At 40.8% G+C, this 18617-nt stretch overlaps 1 protein-coding gene and 1 long non-coding RNA gene across 2 annotated transcripts in view; one reads left to right on the top strand and one right to left on the bottom strand.

The window, feature by feature from the left end:
* The window catches only part of LOC109521805 (contactin associated protein family member 5), a 212063-nt gene that overhangs the window by 8907 nt on the left and 184539 nt on the right, over positions 1 to 18617 (top strand). The gene's annotated exons all lie outside the window — the stretch shown is intronic.
* LOC109521806 (uncharacterized) overlaps positions 5413 to 18617 on the bottom strand; it is a 20688-nt gene continuing 7483 nt past the window's right edge. The window contains exon 3 of the long non-coding RNA XR_002169435.1: positions 5413 to 5571. This is a non-coding gene — a long non-coding RNA (uncharacterized LOC109521806). The remainder of the gene's footprint in view (positions 5572 to 18617) is intronic.

Below are 18617 nucleotides of genomic sequence, written 5' to 3'. Positions count from 1 at the left end.
AAGTTTGAAATAAAGTTGCTGGTCAATTAGTTTCTCTTTTTGTAACTTTTGTAGGCTTTTGACAATTTTGTTCTTGTATGTATTGGTTGGGTCGCCTTTTAGTCTTTTGTCGGTTTTCGTGTCGCTGAGCAAGTTTGAGATCTTGGCATCGTAATCTGCAGTGTTTAGTATAACTGTGCATCTGCCTTTGTCTGCTGGTAATATTGTGATGCTATCTTCTTTTTGGAGTTCTGCTAAGGCTTTTCGTTCTTCAACTGATATGTTTGAGGGTGGCGGTTTTGCTGTTTTTAGCGAGGAGGCTACACTCAGGCGAATATCATCTGCTTCTGCTTTTGATAACTTGTTATTTTTGATCGCTGTTTCTACCGCTGTGATGTAGTCTGTTTTTGGTATGTTGTTAGGTGTAACTGAAAAGTTCAGGCCTTTGGCAAGCACTGTTTTCTCTAAGTCACGATTAGATAAATTCTTAATCCATTTTTCCTCACAAGGGATTTCTTCAATTTGGTCTGATTTGGCCCTGTATTTACTTGGAGTGGGTTCTTTGCGCTTAATCAAATTTTGGAACTTTTTAATTTGCCGTTTTTTGGAGATTTCATGCTGTTTTAGTTGTGAGGATTTGGTGAATTCTAAAATCTTTTGGAAAATCTCTTCTGACACCATTTGTTTAAATTTTTGTCGAATCTCTTCTGCTCTTTTGTTGAGATCTTTAATATTTGCATTCAATCGTCTGATTCTTTGGGTGAGAATTTTAAGGACATAATTCAGTTGTAAATTTTTGGCTACGTACCCTGGCTCTAACGCTTTTTGGTTGAGGCATTTAGGTATTAGTTTGTTCTGTCTGCATCTAAGGTTAAATCTAAGATGGTTCCTAGAATCCGCAATTTCCTTACCAATCCTCTCGAGGGCGCGCGTCAGCTGGAGGGAGTCTTTCCCAACATTGACCGCAAGATGCTTGTGGAGGCTCTCAGTCGTACAGGAAAGTTCCATCGTAGAAAGGGTTCTGTCAGTCGTCATCTGTACCTGTGTGTTACAATGTGTTACAAAGTGTTACATCAAGAAGCGACATTACAAAGTTATGTTACAAAGTTAGCTTACAAAGTCATTTTAAGAAGCTATGAAGTGATTTTACAAAATGACTCCGCAGAGTTATGAAATTATGATCTAATGACATTAAAACATGATGTATTAATCCAGTATGCCATTTTTTTTTCAGTGCAGACGGGGAACGAGTTTTACAATGGGAAGTCTGTAATTGTCCAAACTAACTTTGAGAATATAGTGGAGCCCTTCTGTTTGTGGGGAATCAGGACTGGGCAAGCCCGCGAGTACCCGAAATCGGTGTTTAAGTGACTCCTGAATTGCATTCGAAAAAATAAAACTTTTTTTAAACACCCCAAAGATCTACAAGAAACACGGACAGACCTCCAATATATCTATATTTTCCACAGGAGGCCCCACACTCCCTAAAAAAATGTAAGATTATTGGAAAAAATATATTGAAATAAATTACGCAAATTGGTGAATCTGCGGGTGCCGGACTGCAAGTATGCACAGGTCCATTGTAATCTAGCGAACCATCCATCCCCTTTCTTCTGATTATCTGGGGGCAACATCTAAAGCATGGAAGCTCAGACTTCTGTCATTCAAATCCCTTCATCCAGATTTTCCAGAAGGATCCACATGCCGGGTACACAATGATTTTGCACATCTGGCACAAGCACAGATGTGCACACAGGACTGCTCGAGGGACATGGTTTAAGAACGTCTCCAAGTCCACGAAAAGCACATAAGACCGGTTGAGCAAACACTATGCACCACGTTTCCATGGACAAGAGCCATCCTGCTCCTGTTGAATCTGAGGTTCTACTTTCCGATGGGCCCTTCATGCCAAAATTTCGGAACAGACCTTACCAGAGATCGTGAGAAGTGTGCTTCCCCTGTAGCATGAACATAAAGAAACTTTTGATCCCTTTTCCTTGAAAAAGAGGGAACATCATCCCCGGTCTGCCAATTCAGAGACATTACTCAGGGGTTCAAACCCGGCTCTGGCCTTCTTGTGTGGAGCTTGCATGTTCTCCTCGTGCCTCCGTGGGTTTTCTCCAGGTACTCCGGTGTTCTCCCACGTTCCAAAAACATGGCAGATTCATGGACCACTCTAAATTGTCCCTCGGTGTGAGTGTGAGCGCGGATGGTTGTTCATCTATGTGTGCCCTGCGATTGGCTGGCAACCAGTTCAGGGTGTACCCCACCGACTACTGCCCGAGGATTGCTGGGATTGGCTCCAGCACCACCGGTGACCCTTGTGAGGATAAGCGGATCAGAAAATGGATGGATGGATGAATGACTCTCATCCACACCCGGGGCCCTGCAACAGAGGCGCTACTTTTATCACCCGGACAACCGGAACCCCACTGATTGGAGAGCGTGCCTCAGAGTCCCCAGACTCTCTTTCTCTTCTCCAAACCAAAGTATTCTCTCGATCGACTTACAATGTCTCAAGTCAAGGTCAATGTTGATGGTGTACTGCTCCTAAAATGCTGCACGGTGGACCAGAATGTCCATGAACGACTCCTTTTACAGCTTGACAAAATCCCTCACCACCAGTGTGTATCAACGGGTTCAGCCTCCAACCATATTATGTCAACAGCTCTATTAGGCTGCCTCATCAATGGTGTCACAGAACGTGGCCCACAGAACATAAGGTCAAAGTTCTGTCAGGCGTGGGAGTGAAAGTACTTCTCACAGGGTACTGTGTCAGACACTCCCAGCAGACACAATATGTCATTGCTCATGTGGCCATTAAGTTCCACCCAGCAGCAAAGAATCTTCAGTGGAAGTGCTCTCCACCACCACCCCCGCAGACTCCAAAGAGGGTGGGCAGCCTACACCGAGACACTGTTTGGTGCATAGGCACAAATACGAGTCAGGAACCATCCAACGTTTATTATTAGCATCCCTCAAACAGCTAGTTGCCATTTTTAACGTTTTTTTTTTTTGATTGTGGGGGGGCAGCAACTCAAACCTGTGTTCCCCCAGCTCCAAAGCCTAATCCTTTCAGATAAACCCCAAATGTATTAACCCAAAGGAAAGTTCAGCAGTTCCACTAGGCTTTTCATGCATTACTTTTGCTCTCCAGAAGAAGCCTCAAAGTTTTGTGGTAACACTGTGTGAAATGTGGAATGGTCCATAATTCCCTCCAACTTCGCTAAAGGCTCACTTCCAGCTGAAGAAAAACATCCCGAAAACAACATGCTGCCCGCACGATGCTTCACTGTTCTTTTGGTGATTAGCAGTGTTGTATTTGCGCCAAACACACCTTTCGGAATTATTGCTGAAACGTTAAACCTCTGCGACTGGCTGGCAACCAGTTGTCTTCTGCCCGAAGACAGCTGGGATGAGCTCCAGCATGCCCTCGTGAGGATAAGAGGATTAGAAAATGAATGGATGGATGGGTGGAAGTTCAACCTTGGTTTCATTGGAGATCAAGTGAGGTATTTCAAACTGGAAGTTTTTCTGTGTCTTTCCTCGATTGGTTATGTCACTGTTGTCGCTCTTTTGTCCTCTCTGTGTCCATTGGTATATTTAATGCCTTTGATATTTTTGTACTCTTCTTCTGACTGATACCTTTCAAAAATAACCCTCTGATGCTGTCAAAGCTCTCTGAAAATCATGGTGTGTGCTGTAAGATGTGACTGCAAAATTGCCAGTAAAAGCCTACTAGAACAGATGGAATGTATTTGGGTTAATTTAGGGGCACTATTAATAGTGGTCGGTGTGTTCTAAATTCCATTTAACGTGGTTTTGAATGTGACTGGTTAATTCTGAGCAACATCAGCAGTCATAATAGGAACACTTGTCCCACCGAAACATCAAAGTTGTTCATTTTGAATTCATCTCACGAAAAGACATCCATTTTCTTTTTCAGTTGTGCAGGTTTAAGGTGACATTAATGGTGAAAAAACGTTTTGAAAGCATTTGTCTTGGTCTACATCATAAAACCCTGGCATTTGAACAGATGTGTATCGCCTTTTTTTTCTCACTATACATGGATCCGTACATGAATTGGTCAATGTACCTCGGCGGCCAGGTACTAAATTGCTAATTCCACTTGTGTTATCTTTATGGAGATTGGTGTATGCTTCAGAGTTAAGACTTGCATTTTTAGACTCAAGGCTCCGAGCTTTTCAGCATAGAAATGTAAACCACGCTGAGCTTTGGCCCTGGAGTGTAGGGATGTGGTGAGCAGGTGTATGAGACAGGACTGCCCCGCAAAAAAAGACTGATTTCTGCAAGGCAAAAAAGTGGTCCATCGTTCCTTAACCCTGTGGAATTTGGACGAAAAGTGGACACAGAACTGTAATTACTCTAGCTGGGAACTGGTTCAAATTGTGAGGGGAAAAAAATTGACTATTATGCCTTCTTTAATTCATCTGATGGACTGTTTATGCTCTGTAATGTCCGTATGTATGTCTCTGAAAAGAGAAACTACACTGACGACGATTATTTTCCCTAAAGGGAAAAATAAGGAAGCTTTTTATTCGTGGAGAGGAGAAAAACAATTAGAAATTATGTTTAGGGGCTAAAAGCAAACATACAAATCAAAAACAAGGTTGTTTTGGCCTTTTTTGTCACCTTTTCTTGTCACTGGCTAATCCCCAAGATCCATCTATGAATACTCCCAATGTGCCATCACATGTTATGTGATATGACATGAGTGATATGTTGTACCATCCCTGATGTGTGGACAGGAACATGACTCTTGCTAAGGAGAGCGAATTTGGCATGGAACTGACCGCCACTTGCTCATTTATGACAGCCGGCTGCTTCTCAAATGTGAATCGTGATGGCGTCTGACACGACACCGCCGTGATGAATCGCCACAATGCTCCAAAGAGCTGCCCTCAGAGTTGCCGAGTGCAAAACAACACAGGGAGGAACAGTGAGGGGTGGGAGGTGCGTTGCAGGGTTGAATATGTGTCAAGTCCTCTTGATGCCATTTTTCTCATTTTGGGGGTGGGGGGAGCGGTGTGGTGGCGGAGGGCTTTACAAAAATGCAGTGAAAATCGAGAAGCAGTGCATTCATCAGCGTCCGACAGAACAGCAGATCATTAACAGCCTTTTGGACTGACCTTTACTGTAATTGACAAGGAGCCAGATAGTTATTAGACTATGTAGTCAATCAATAATTTCTCCCATTACTGCCCACTGAAGTGGACGTTGATTTCGGTTCGTGGGGCGGAATATCGTCAAGACATGATGTTTTAAGTTAACACTATGAGCAAACACTGTAGTCTTGGCCTGCAATATTAACAGCGTTGGATTGTTTTACAGAGATTGGCAAAAAAAAAAGGTCAATACTCCATGTAATGATTGTTGGCAGGCAGGGTTTGGGTTTTATGTGTCTTTTTATTGATAACGTGGCAGAGCCGTTCAACATGCGGTAGACTGACTCGCAGTTACTTCCGGGAACTCCCCCTTATAGGCGGGACCTGTCAATCAACTCAAGCATGACGTAAACAGTGCAAACTCTCGTAAAGCACTAAACATAAAATAATGACCTATTATATGACACTCCAAATATTGTTCCAATTGGTGATTATTTGGAGAATGGAATGAAGGGCTGGGATTGATAGATTGCCACTGTATGTTAAAAAACAAAACAAAAACAAGTCATGTTAACACTCGCAGAACCAGAGGTTTGGTGCTCCCTAATGTCAACAAATACTAGTACTGGTCCACCACAAAATGACAGGTTTTATCACAGTTGCCCGAAATCTCGTGTCAAAACTTCCAAGCTCCAAATAAAGTCGGTCAACTTTTCTTTTTCTTTTTTTTTTTTTTTTTTTGCTAAATTGATTTTTTTTTCATTTTGGGGAGAAAAATATACAAATTTGTCTTCAGTTTTTTATTTATTTATTTATTTTAACAGATATGAGAAGCAGTTCTTTCACCAAATTTCCTCCGAACCAATGTTGCAGGGTTAAAGTATTATTTAGTTGGTTTCGGTTGTGTATTTTCTGTAACTTTTGATTTGAAATACAACTTGTATTAAAAATTCAGTCGATATAATAATAATGAAATGCACTAGCAACTCTCTAACCCATAATGGGCAAACTACGGCCCGCGAGCCGAATCCGGCCCGTTGGTCTTTTTAATCCGGCCCGCCGAAGGTTGGTACACAATTAAGGTTCAATGTGAATGATTGCATTCATTTCATTTGGACTTGTAATGACAGGCATTTCAACGCCGGGTGGCGCAGTTACTTGAAGTTGCAGAGCACAGGGAGGAAGGGGGAGATGAAGAGAGAGGGAGAGAGATAGCGGGAGAAATCTTATCTTCCATCTGCGGACCTCTGTAAAACGGAAATTCCCGAACCCAGTAAAAAAACCAAAAAAAAACAAACAAAAAAAAACAAACAAAAACATATGCATTAAACTTTCTACTACTATATTACATGAATAATTGATTCGTAACAACGAAAGTTCCGTAAGCCATACGGAAGCCCGCAGTAGCACCAACTCAAGCAACTCCTGCTCGATACGACGGAATAAGTGTGTCTGTGCCGCTATTTTCTACCATTTGATCCAAAACGGCGACATGCAAGTGACTCCTGATTGCAATGAGGTTTACTGGAATTGCAAAAGTTTTTTAATTTCATTCATTTACATTTACGTCTGTAGATCATGGCATCCAAACGAAGAGGAACAGTAATGACCGCGGAAGTGAAAGTGATATGTATCTGATTTGAGTTGAGTTGAGTGATTAAACAAAGCGGGTTACAAAGTACGAAACATTCAGGAGACACTTGGAGTCGGAAAGACTCAAATTTACGAGACTTTGAAAAACAAGGAAGCGATTCTTGCTCAGTCCGATTCTGGCAATGTCCATGCTCAGAGTGAATTGCTTGCAGCTCGACAGACAGTCGAGTAAATGAACTTTTCCTGGACTCTGACTGGACTGTTATCGTGCACAAAACATTCCGCACACTGGACCGCCAATAAGAGAGGAGGCGAGCTCCATAGCGCTAACTATGAGCATCGAAGACGTCGAAGCGTCCTGTGGCTGGCTTCAAAAGTTCATTGCACGACATCAATGCTGTCATGAGTGGTGATCGAGGGGAGGTCAAGTTAGAGACAGTGAGTGAGTGGAACGAAAAGCCACCAGGTCTCTTATTCGTCTCATTTTGTAGCAAATAGTCCTAATTTTGCTGTATTTTGTTCATAGACCTCGACTGTATGCTGCAGTTTTTGTGTTATAAACAGTTTTTGGGCAATATATTGTTGCACTTTGTTGCTTCTCTTGTCATACATGTATGTTGTTAACATACTTGGACGTTCATACAGGACATATACCACAGTTGTTTAACTGTTCTCATTTAAAAAAAAAGTATGTTAATACTTTAATGCTTTGGTTCTGTTGATGTTTGGTATGGACTGTCAACATGTGCAGTTTTTTTATATGTACCGTATCTTGTGCTGACCCGGCCCACCTGTCAAATTTAGAAATCATTGTGGCCCCCGAGCCAAAAAGTTTACCCACCCTTGCTCGAACCGGAATAATGTGATCATGTTATTATGCATTTACCTTCTTTTTTTTCACACACTCATCCAAGTGAAACAATAAATGTGATGTCCATGTTAAAAATGTGTTTAATTAACTTGAAATTAACAGCTTTAGTATTAATAAAAAAATACATTTTACTTCTGCAAATTTCAAGACACCTGTACAAAGATTTTTTTAAACTAAAATTCTATTTTTAGTGCTAAGACATAACTTATTGTGACACGAGTTAAGTGTTTTTCAAAAAACAAAACTATAGTCAACATTTTTTTACTTAACTGAGAAATCTTTATTTTTTTACTTTAATTCCAACAGAAGAAAGCTTAACTTAACAAATACAATTGAAATGGCTCATTTCTGTCCAAAATAAACATTGATACTGCACATTCACGTTCCGCCTGTGATTTTGCTGTTTCTTTGCTTCTTCAGCACAGTTCATAAATTTAGAACTCCACCTTCACTTGAAATGAGGTGCTATTATCAGGTTTTAGAAACATTTTTCTTCACACACAGACACTAACGACGGAATGGCGAAGCCCAATTGAAATTGTTTGCTAACCAAATAAGCAGCACTCATCATTCAGTCTCAAAAATAATTAAAGTGTGGAATTTTACCACTTGCTCCCTGAGTAGTATTAAAAATAATCTTTCATAATCTTCGATTATGTGAAGAAAGCGATTGGAATAACATTAGACCTACCTGTTTTTCTTCAATGTTGTTTCTGTTTATTGCACAGTGTTCAAATCATCATTCATATGAGATTAAACTAAATTCGACATCTGGATTTTGTTTTTTTCATCTGTTCTTTCTGGTATCGGCTCAGATCATTGATAGAATTCTCAGACAGCTTGGATAATTATTTTCCCATGTGAACGTAATTAAAGTAAAATCACATATGATTTTTCTGTTGCGACAAAGTGTGGAACAAACTAAAACGATTGGAAAAAAAAATTCAAGAAAATCATCAAACTTTTTATGGGTGATTCAGTGTAATTGTTCTTAAATCGGCATTAACATAATTTTGTGTCAGGAAAATCCACGATATTGATAGAGCAGCTGTTTAAAAGCCACACATGAGTAGCAAACGGGTATTTGAAGCTGCCACTGTCTCAGGAACACCACAACCTTTCAATGCGGGATCCTCCAAAGGCATATAATCATGCTTCAAGCTGTTTTGGCTACCCCTAACCAATCCCTCCATCCATTTTCTGATACGCTTATCCTCACAAGGGTTGCGGGGCATGATGTAGCCTATCCCAGCTGTCTTTGGGGAGTAGGCGTGGGACACCCTGAACTGGTTGCCAGCCAATCGCAGCGCACACATCATCATGACCACCATTAAAATATAGTACTGCAGTAGGACTAACGGTTCATCAAAAACAAAGTTGAGGTTTTATTCATGAAAAGTTCATTATTGTAAGCTACTGTAAGATGATGATTGCTTTGAACATCATGCACTATGTGAGAATGAAAAAAACCTCACTTTACTTAAATTATTAAAATGGCATCCATCCATCCATTCGTTTTCTGATCCACTTTATCCTCACAAGGGTCGCGGGGCATGCTGGACCCTACCCGACCTGTCTTCGGGCGGTAGACTGGGACACCCTGAACCGGTTGCCAGCCAATCGCAGGGCACGGAAAAAGGAACAACCATTCGCGCTCACACTCACACCTAGGGACAATTTAGAGTGTTACAATAACCTGCCGCGCAGGTTTTTGGAATGTGAGAGGAAACCGGAGTACCCGTAGAAAACCCACACAGGCACAGGGAGAACATGCAAACTCCACACTGGAAGGCCGGAGCCGGAATCAAACCTTGCACCTCTGCACTGTGAGGCCAACGTGCTAACCAGTCAACCCCCGGGGCTCCCCTCGAACCAATCCAATGAGGAGAAACATTTGGAATAAATTACTTTTTTTCTCTCAATAGTTCTCCACAGTGATGAATGCAGTGCTAATCTTGCTGGTCTGTAGATGCAGCTCAAAATGGTTGGTGGATGAATACTACGTGCCAACAAGGTTGCACCGTCAACAAGGAGGTAGTGTCTGGAAAAAATGGGGAAGAAGATGGTGGTTCCAATAAGGGTCATATTTCAGAGTTTCTAATTGAGCATTTATAAATAAAAAACAAAAGAAGAACCAACAAAAGCTAACATTTTTTATATTAATCATACTGCATTATTACTCTAAAAGACACCTACCCCCATCGACAGTTGAAGATGAACTAAAACCAACCCTGGCCATTATTTGTGGAAATATGATGGATTAATTAAATGCATTGTTAATCTTCCTTTCCAGAAATGAAGATGGAGCAGTGATGACACATGGACAAAGTAGTGAAGAATTTCACCTTTTACTTTTCTGGATAACAATAAAATCGTGAGGACAGACGGCGTAATGGAATGTGAACAACATTAATTCAAGTCATACAAATTCCGTCGACTGCCCGAGGATCTTATTGATTACGTACCTCAAAAGGTTAAATGCGACTTTTACAAGGCTGGTTACTGCAGATCTTCTGCCATCCATAATTCAAATTTAATTTAATGCATTCGTGATTTAATTTTCACTGGGTGCATCCCTAATTTAATATCCACACCAAAGTCATTGTTGTGAAAATGTCATGCACCGGCGTCATTTACACATGATTCGACTTTTTGTAAGCTGCCTCTTTGGATCACACATTATCATTCGCCGCACAAATTAGCAAATTATTTTTACTTGAAAGGAAACTTTCAGGTCAAGATTATGGACATAGCTTTTCAGCATGCCAGAAATGTGCGAAATATTTACACACTCCAAGCGCTGTTGTAAATAGTTGCATACATTTTTGATAAGTCCGATTTGTTTGGAAGAATAATTGGTCCAACAATCAGCCCACATGAGGAGAATATGACAAAGAGAAGCAACATCAACTGTTAAAAAAAGGAAGAGGTATTTGCATATTGAATTACTTCTTGTGTTTAATGAGGAAAAGGCAGCGGGTGGCATTAGAGCTATTTTCCTCCGACAATGTATTGATTTTATCGCTTCGAATACACAATAATGCTCATTTGTGAACCATTACACTTTTCAATACAAGAGTTGGGGCTTTATTTTAGGATAAAAATATTACAAACCACCAAAGGCAAAATTACTAGTGTGAACTGTACAGCATTGTCTAATAAATGACTAGAGGAGCCTGTGTGGACTGTATCTCAAAGAAGTCTATCAAATCAATGGAAATGGTTGCCTTAGATACACAGTGGGACATGTTTTGCAATTTGAAAAAGGGTGAGAATTAGAGAGCAACTTGCGAACCAGTATTAATGTGATTTTTGCAGATGGTCACAATGGTATTGCGACAGCAATTATATAGTCATCAATATATTGAAAACTACAATGAAAAAATAGATACATTATTTGTCGATGTATGGAAAAAACAAACACACAAACATCCGGGGTCCGGAACAGAATCGGACTCTCAAAACGAGGATTCACATGGAATTGAACAAAAAGAGATTCTCAATACAAAAATGTAAGACCGACAAAGTACAACAAAGGATGCTAGTGACAATAACCAGGGGAAAACAAAACTAACTAAAAACGCTTGCAAAAGGCAAGGATAATACTGTAAGTTGAGGGGTTCGTAGTTTTGGAATGGATGACTCTACTTTTAAGAATGGATAAAAGGAGAGATGGACTTCGTTTGAACACAGCTTTATTTTTCAATGTCTGTCCCGCAGTCCAAACGAGAACACCTCCTTCCGGCTACTGAAACACTTCCTGTTTCCTTCAGCCAATCAGATGCTCTCAACATAAACAGGTTTAAGAAAGTACTAAAGAGAATATAATTTAGGTAACTTTAACATCAAAGACAATACTGTAATGTTCAAACTTAAAATGATAACAATTATCAATCTAACAAAAGCTCACAATACGAACGGAAATAGGTTGTCATGAAAAGACAAGAAAATAGTCAAAACACGAAGGATACAACACTGAGAGGAGACTAAGTTTAGCAACAATAACACTATGACGAATGGAGAAAGGAGGCGAGAAAATAGCTGCCGTGCACACGAGAGATCATCTTGAGAATCCAACACTTGGGGACAAAGGCAAAGTGAGGAATTATCCGACTGAATATAGCCCTCGACTGCCACCAGCTGGAGGCACAGAAGAAGTGGATCATGACAAACATATTAGAGCGCTACCTCTACTTACGAACGTCTCTTCATACGAAATTTTCAAGTTAAGAAACGCATAGACAGGAAAATATTGCCTCTTGTTACGAAAGAAATTTCAAGAAACGAAAGGTAACAATACAGTATGGGCTGTTTGTCGCAGCGCCGAGTTTCCTGAACGCAACATACTTATAGCTGCTCTGCCATTGGCTATTCCCGGGCATCATTCTGGCATCCCATTGGCTAAGAGGGACTTCGAATGCGTCTATGTGTGTCGATAGATATATCTTGCACTTAATGGTTTGCTCTTCAACAGTTTTGTGCCATCCTATTGTACTTGAAAAAAAAAAAAAATCACAGTGCTTGTATTTTGTTTGCTTCAACCCCTTTGTTGTTGGGTAGGTGTAACCGGTGGTGTCCAATTACGTTTTAAGAATAGTGACGACGTACAGCAGGATTTCTGGTGTTGGTTGCATTTGATCGTCTCAATCACAATACCCGACGAAAACAGCAAAAACAACGTCCTCCCTTCAGTTATTATGGTACAGCATGCCCCTCCCTATGGAGATCAAGAGAAATGGGGGCACACATGAATACAACATACCTGACAATACACGTAACAGCAAAAACAATGTCCTCTCGTCACTTATGTTGGTATACTAATTAGATGGCACAGCAATGTATTAAAACATTTAAATGTGTAAGTGAAGTCAAAAGTTTCTCCAGCTCCAAAGATCCACATGGATCATCAAAAGAAAAAGGATGGTCAAAGGAATGAGCACGATTTAAAAGAGGCAGTGCCACATTATTAAAGTAGGAACACATATAAAAATGTTTTGTTCCACCTTTTGATTATAGAGGATATACTGGAGTAAAAGAACATGTCAGGTATTTATCATTTCACGGATTTTGTGTAATTATGATGCAGTAGAGTAAGTATTGCCAGGGTTTTTTTTTTTACTGTCCTTGTTACATTAGGATAGTAGATCTTTTATACATGGATATGTAAAGTATATTATAAAACATGAAATATTTCAAGAGCTTGTATTTTGCAAGGATGCATGTATTTTGTCCATACTGTATTTGAAATGGGATTTTTGTCATACATGTGGCCCCTCAATAGCACTGATGGAAAATCGTGGGCCCCTCCAAGATTTAAGTTGACCATCCGTGATCTCCACCTGCACATAGTGCCAGTGTATTTTTTTCTGGCTCTTGACACATCTGTGTTTTTGCCTCAATGACTGCCAAGGCTGCATGTCGCTTGGCCAACCGGTAGCCATCAGCTGCATCTGGTGTCCCACAGGCCAAAACGGCGCGGAAGGAGTCGTTCTTCATCTTGACATCATCCTTCACCCCTGGTGTCCACCAACAGTTTCGTGGGTTACCGCCATGACATGCACTGACCAACTTATGGCCACAGCTCCTGTCGGCTGCCTTAACAATGGAGGCAGGAAACATGGTCCAATCGGACTCGATGTCTGTCACCTCCCTTGGGAAGTGGGCGAATACGGCCTGAGGTCCATCCATCCATCCATTTTCCAAACCGCCTATAAACGCAAGTCCAACTGTGATCTGGGAGCTCACTCTTCCCTATCTAGGTAAAAGTAGAAGCTACCAGTAGACTGGAGCGAGTACTGCATTCCTCTGAGCCAGTCAGGCATGGTCTCTCACCACTCATCAGGTTCAACAATGAGATAAAATAAGATAAGAAAACCTTTATTGGTCTCACAATGGAGAAATTCCCAATTTACAGCAGCAAAATTAGGAAAGGGAGAAAGTAGAAGACAAAAAGTATGTAAAAAATATCAACATAAAATGTAAATATAAGCATATTAAAAATGGGTGAATGGGGGTGAGTCCAGGTTTTCAGGACCGTCTATTCGATAGTCTGACACTAACAAATGGCAATAACATGGAGTATTGACAGGAGAGGACATGGTTACTACTAACTTGAGGATCAAAAGGGTGACTGTCATTTCAAAGTTATCCCTTGCTGTGTGTGCAAATACTTTTGCATATTGGTAGTGTTTCTTACCTTGGATTAAATAGTAATATAGTTCGCATCTATTGCAAGTTGCCCTGATGTTATCCTTTCTTGTAAAATATAAACAAACTTTCAAACATTAGATGCCATGTTTCTTGCTAGGCGCGCTAGTAAATAATATTGCTACGCATTGCAAGGTGACGTCATTCGTCCCTTATGGGATTGATAAGGAAATTGTTTACATAAACGGCAAACGGTGCCAAGGAATTAACCCCAGGAGCACTTAGCAAAAACATGAACATGAACTAAAGGTTGAAGGGCCATGCGATCGTTGAACTGGCAAATGTGAAAGCCAAACAACATTCCAGTTCAGTTTTATTTTTCCAGGACTTTTATGAACCTAACTAATGATGATAACGAGCACGTGTGTGCGCTGGAGGCTCCGCCCATTCGCCTGTGATTTACAGAAACAGGTCATGACGCACACAGGATCATAACATACATTCTATTTTTAAGCACAGAATTAGTGTTCAAACTGCGGGGAAAAAAAAAAAAAATTATATGTTTGAAAAAATCCGCGATGCACTGAACCCGCGATAACCGAACCGCGAAGTAGCGAGGGATCACTGTAATTGTCATTTGTAAGCATCTTCTTTTCGCCACTACCTGTTTACTGCACCTTCATCCGTAATTGATTTGTCTGTTTTGTTTAACACATAATGACATTTGTTGCATTTTGTTGACGTGTCGGACAGATGAGCACAAACCTTTGTTCAGTACAGTTCCGTTGTATTCAACATTTAAACACATCTGCATTAGGAACTTTTCAGGAGACATTTACTTTTTTTTTTTAATTGACAAAAAAAAAAAAAAAAAAAAAAAAGCCATTTTAAGCCGGCCCATTGGTCCAGTGGTTAGCGCGTCGACCTCACAGTGCAGAGGTCGTGGGTTCGATCCCTTCTCCGGCCTTCCTGCGTGGAGTTTGCATGTTCTCCCAATGCCTGTGTGGGTTTTCTGCGGTTTCCTCCCAAATTCCAAAAACATGCGTGGCAGGTCAATGGAACACTCGAAATTGTCCCTAGATGTGACTGTGAACATGGACGGTTGTCCGCCTCTGTGCGCCTTGTGATTGGCTGGCAAACGGTTCAGGATGTGCCTCGTCTACTGCCCGAAGACAGCTGGGGTAGGCTCCAGCATGCCCCGCGACCCTTGTAGGGATAAAGCGGATCGAAAAATGGATGGATGAATGTATGCCATTTTAATAATTTAAATAAAGTGTTTTTCATATTCTCACATATTGCATGATGTTAAAGTTCAAAGCAATCATCATGTTATAGTGGCTTACAATAATTAACTTTTCGTGAATAAAACCTCATCTTTGTTTTTGATGAAGCCTTAGTCTGACTACGCTGCTATATTTGAATGGTGGTCATGATAGTGTTACTGTATTTGGAAAGCTAAGAATTCTCTACGTGATACTTGGTGTTAAAAAAATGAGAACCACTGTGATTTTCTGTCATTTGTTTCTTAGATACAGTGTACTTATTGAATTGACCTGTGAAACCTTTCCTCAGTTGAAATCTTATTAAAATGTGTTTACCTTGAGCTAATATGCTTCAACGAGTACTACGTCCGCTTTTATTGCTGTTAATCGTCAGCCTGTCATCCCCTAGCCGACTTCCTCCCCTTCCTCACTACAGTTTGTCAAAAATATCACTAGATGTGTGGAACATCCTGGACCTCTCTTGGCAGACACACTCAGTTGCTCATAAACTGTTTGGTACTTCAGTCAAACATCCCACAGGCTTCCCAGAATGATCAGTCCTGTCAGAAGAGGGATTCGCTCTGGGAGAAATGAATAGCGACATTTGAACGGGCGGCATTTCTCAAATAAGTTGTATTGACTCGGGAATGCTTCCTTGAATTCTGCCGCTAATTGTCAGCCGATACCCCAGCTGGCTTGCTCGAGCAGAGGTCACCCAATAACGAAGCCTGATAGTGCACACAAAGTATCAAGTAGGCCTTCATCGATAGCACGTGAGGGTCCAGGGGGCTGCCGTGCTGTGCGATACTGTTGCTATCCCCTTTGATATTATCGATGCTGCAGTCGGGGGACCACTGGGCACATGCACAGCGATGCTTCCTGATTGTAGTTTTAGATGAGCATGGAACAACGTTTTCATCATTATCTTGATTAGCACAAGTAAAGTGAGATAATCAAGCCTTCAGAGTTGGGGCATTGCTCACATAAAGTAGAATGAACATTTCAGACTGGAGTGGTATCTTAGTTTTTTGGTTCATTTATATTGCACAATGGAGCAGTTATCATCAACAAGAGGAGAGGTGTAATTGCTTAATATGAATATGACATGACACGCTCTTTGCGTGCCCATGCATGTCCGAGCATGGCATGTGATGTTTTTTTCTCATTCATTTGTAGTCGGTTTCTTTTCTTCAAATGCTCAAACTGGTAGATATTGTATTGGTATGATGCATACATTCATTCTGCTTGTGCCTGGGGCCGTGTGTGTCATGGATTATTTTTTAACTCTGTGGATTTTTTTTTTTTAATGTTTATTGTGCCAGTTGAGTCTTATCATAAATAAGTGCCAAGATGAAATGAATCAATAAACTTCTTGATCATAAACTGGATCCTGTGAGGATATACGGTACATTACAATGGTATGAGGTTGACAGAGGTCTGCACCCCACTGTGTCATTCGAGATTACTTTGTACACTCCTTTAAGGAGTACCTTAAAGGTGTTCAAATAGTTGATAGTAATGGATTAAGTGACACAAAGGTCTGATGTGGACTGAAAGCTGACAAACAGTTGAGGGAAAAAACATGGCCCATTTAATCTAGTTGCGACACAAAAGGCAGCTCAGCAAGGTGAATGAAAAAAAGAATGAAAACAGAAACATGACAAGAAGCACAAGAAGTACAGGTCATTAACACAAACATCAGAAACAGGAAAGCTTCAGAGCCTTAGAAGCTGATCATTTTCTCCAATTTAATTTAGCTTCATATAACGGCATAAACATGAAATGGAGGGAACTAACAATACAGAGAAGTCAATGACTGGTTACAATTTACTCATGCACCAATTGACTGACATTTTTAGCAGCGGCAGTCTATCACATCATAAAATATACCGTCGTTAAGTCATTAACATTTAAAAGAACCACATTTCTTCACATACACGCATGCCGTTCAATGTATGCACAAGAGAGTTTAAGGGGCCGTAATTATGAGAAACGATCATTTTTTTACAGCTTGAGAGAAAAGTATGCCCAATAAAACCTTGACTAAAACCATTACGAGAACATGTAAAATGTCTCCAATTCAATAGGTATTTGTTTCACTCACATTGCAGTGCTGAATGTCTCCCAGGTTGTGTAACTCGATGCAAAAAGAAGTGGGGAGGAAAAAAGGAAAAGTAAAACGCATATCTTTGGGTCACTTAGAGGTTATTGTTATTTTCTTGGCTCAATAAAGGACGATAGTGAAAAATGCCCTGAAGCGAAATTCATGGGCGCACCTGTGCATTTAAGACACAGAATTCATCGGCAAAATTAGCCCGTTCCTTGCTAGTACCCTGTCTCTATTTTTAGTCGATGCTTTTTCCATGCACTGAAAGTAAGTTTCTGGAGACTCAATATCAATTTGGAAATGGACGCTTCCCCCCATCTGGTAAAGAAGCATGTTTATCTGATTGCCAGCTTTAAATATTCATTCTATGTGGGCAACAAGAAGCATGCACTCGGGGCAAAGCGGTGGCGAGAGTATTCAAGATGAATCTCCACGCTCCGTGACTGACTGCTCGCAAACACTTCATGGCCGCCACAATTAAGGGAAATGAGTGGGTCGTCGCTGAAAATGCGAAGCCTATATAAAGCCCAAGAGTGTTTCTGCTTTCCTGCTGCCACATAAAAAGAAGAGTTGAATGCAAACAAAGACTGACCTCGACTGAGACTTTACCTGTGAAATCATTGGTCTCACCAGGGTCAGATTTAGGGTTAGGGGTTAGTATTGACAATTTTGTTGGATTATGTGGAATTGAATGTTGATGAATTATGTCTCCATATGAACATGATTGGATGAAAAGGACCTAAAGTGTACCAATGGTTTTCATCTGAAAAAATAAGAAAGTTTATCAAGAATTGCATCCAAACGTGTTTAGTTACCCCTGTTGTATTAAAGTAAGCTAATAATAGCAAGTGGGACCTCTCCATCCTAGAAGCCATGGCAGCGAAGGTGGGCATTATTGACTGCAGAAAGCGGAGCCCAGATGTTATGTTGTTGAAAGATGAACTGGATCAATATTGTCATCCACTGGCAGTACTTGCTCAGACAGGGTTTTGTCAATCAGCCATTGAATTTTAGTATTTTATCGACTGCATGGTCGTGTTTGTGGGAAAAGAAGCACTCGGTATCTGTTTTCTGCTGGATGCAATGCCCGCATCTGCACCACGCAACAGCCACCATCTTGGCTTGACTCTCCAATCCAACGCGGCATTTTTTTTCTGATAAATCAGAGTTAAGTCTTGCCATTTTCAGTGCCGGATTCTAAATCTGAAGACCTTTCTGACTATACATATATCATTACCCACCATGGAAAAGACGGTTGGAGGCTAAGATCAAGGCGGCTCGGAAAAATGTGAGTCAATTGACGGAGGTCCAGAGAGGTGTGATGAAAGGGCAGACACCCAAGAGGTACATCCAAATGAAAATACCTGAAGCACTCAAAACTGCCAAACAAAGGCTCCAAGCCTTGTCCAGTCGCCTAAAGAGGTACACGAAAGAGAATGTGGCGAGAAGAATAAACAGGCTGTTCGCAACACAAACTTGCAAAAGTGTACGCTCAGTGGCAGGGGTACAACAGCCAAGCAAACCCACCAAGA

This window comes from Hippocampus comes, unplaced genomic scaffold (genome assembly GCF_001891065.2).
Source record: "Hippocampus comes isolate QL1 unplaced genomic scaffold, H_comes_QL1_v1.1 scaffold201, whole genome shotgun sequence".
Lineage (NCBI taxonomy): Eukaryota > Metazoa > Chordata > Actinopteri > Syngnathiformes > Syngnathidae > Hippocampus > Hippocampus comes.
Note: the sequence above shows the minus strand (reverse complement) of the source record. Positions and strands in the feature narration are given on the sequence as shown.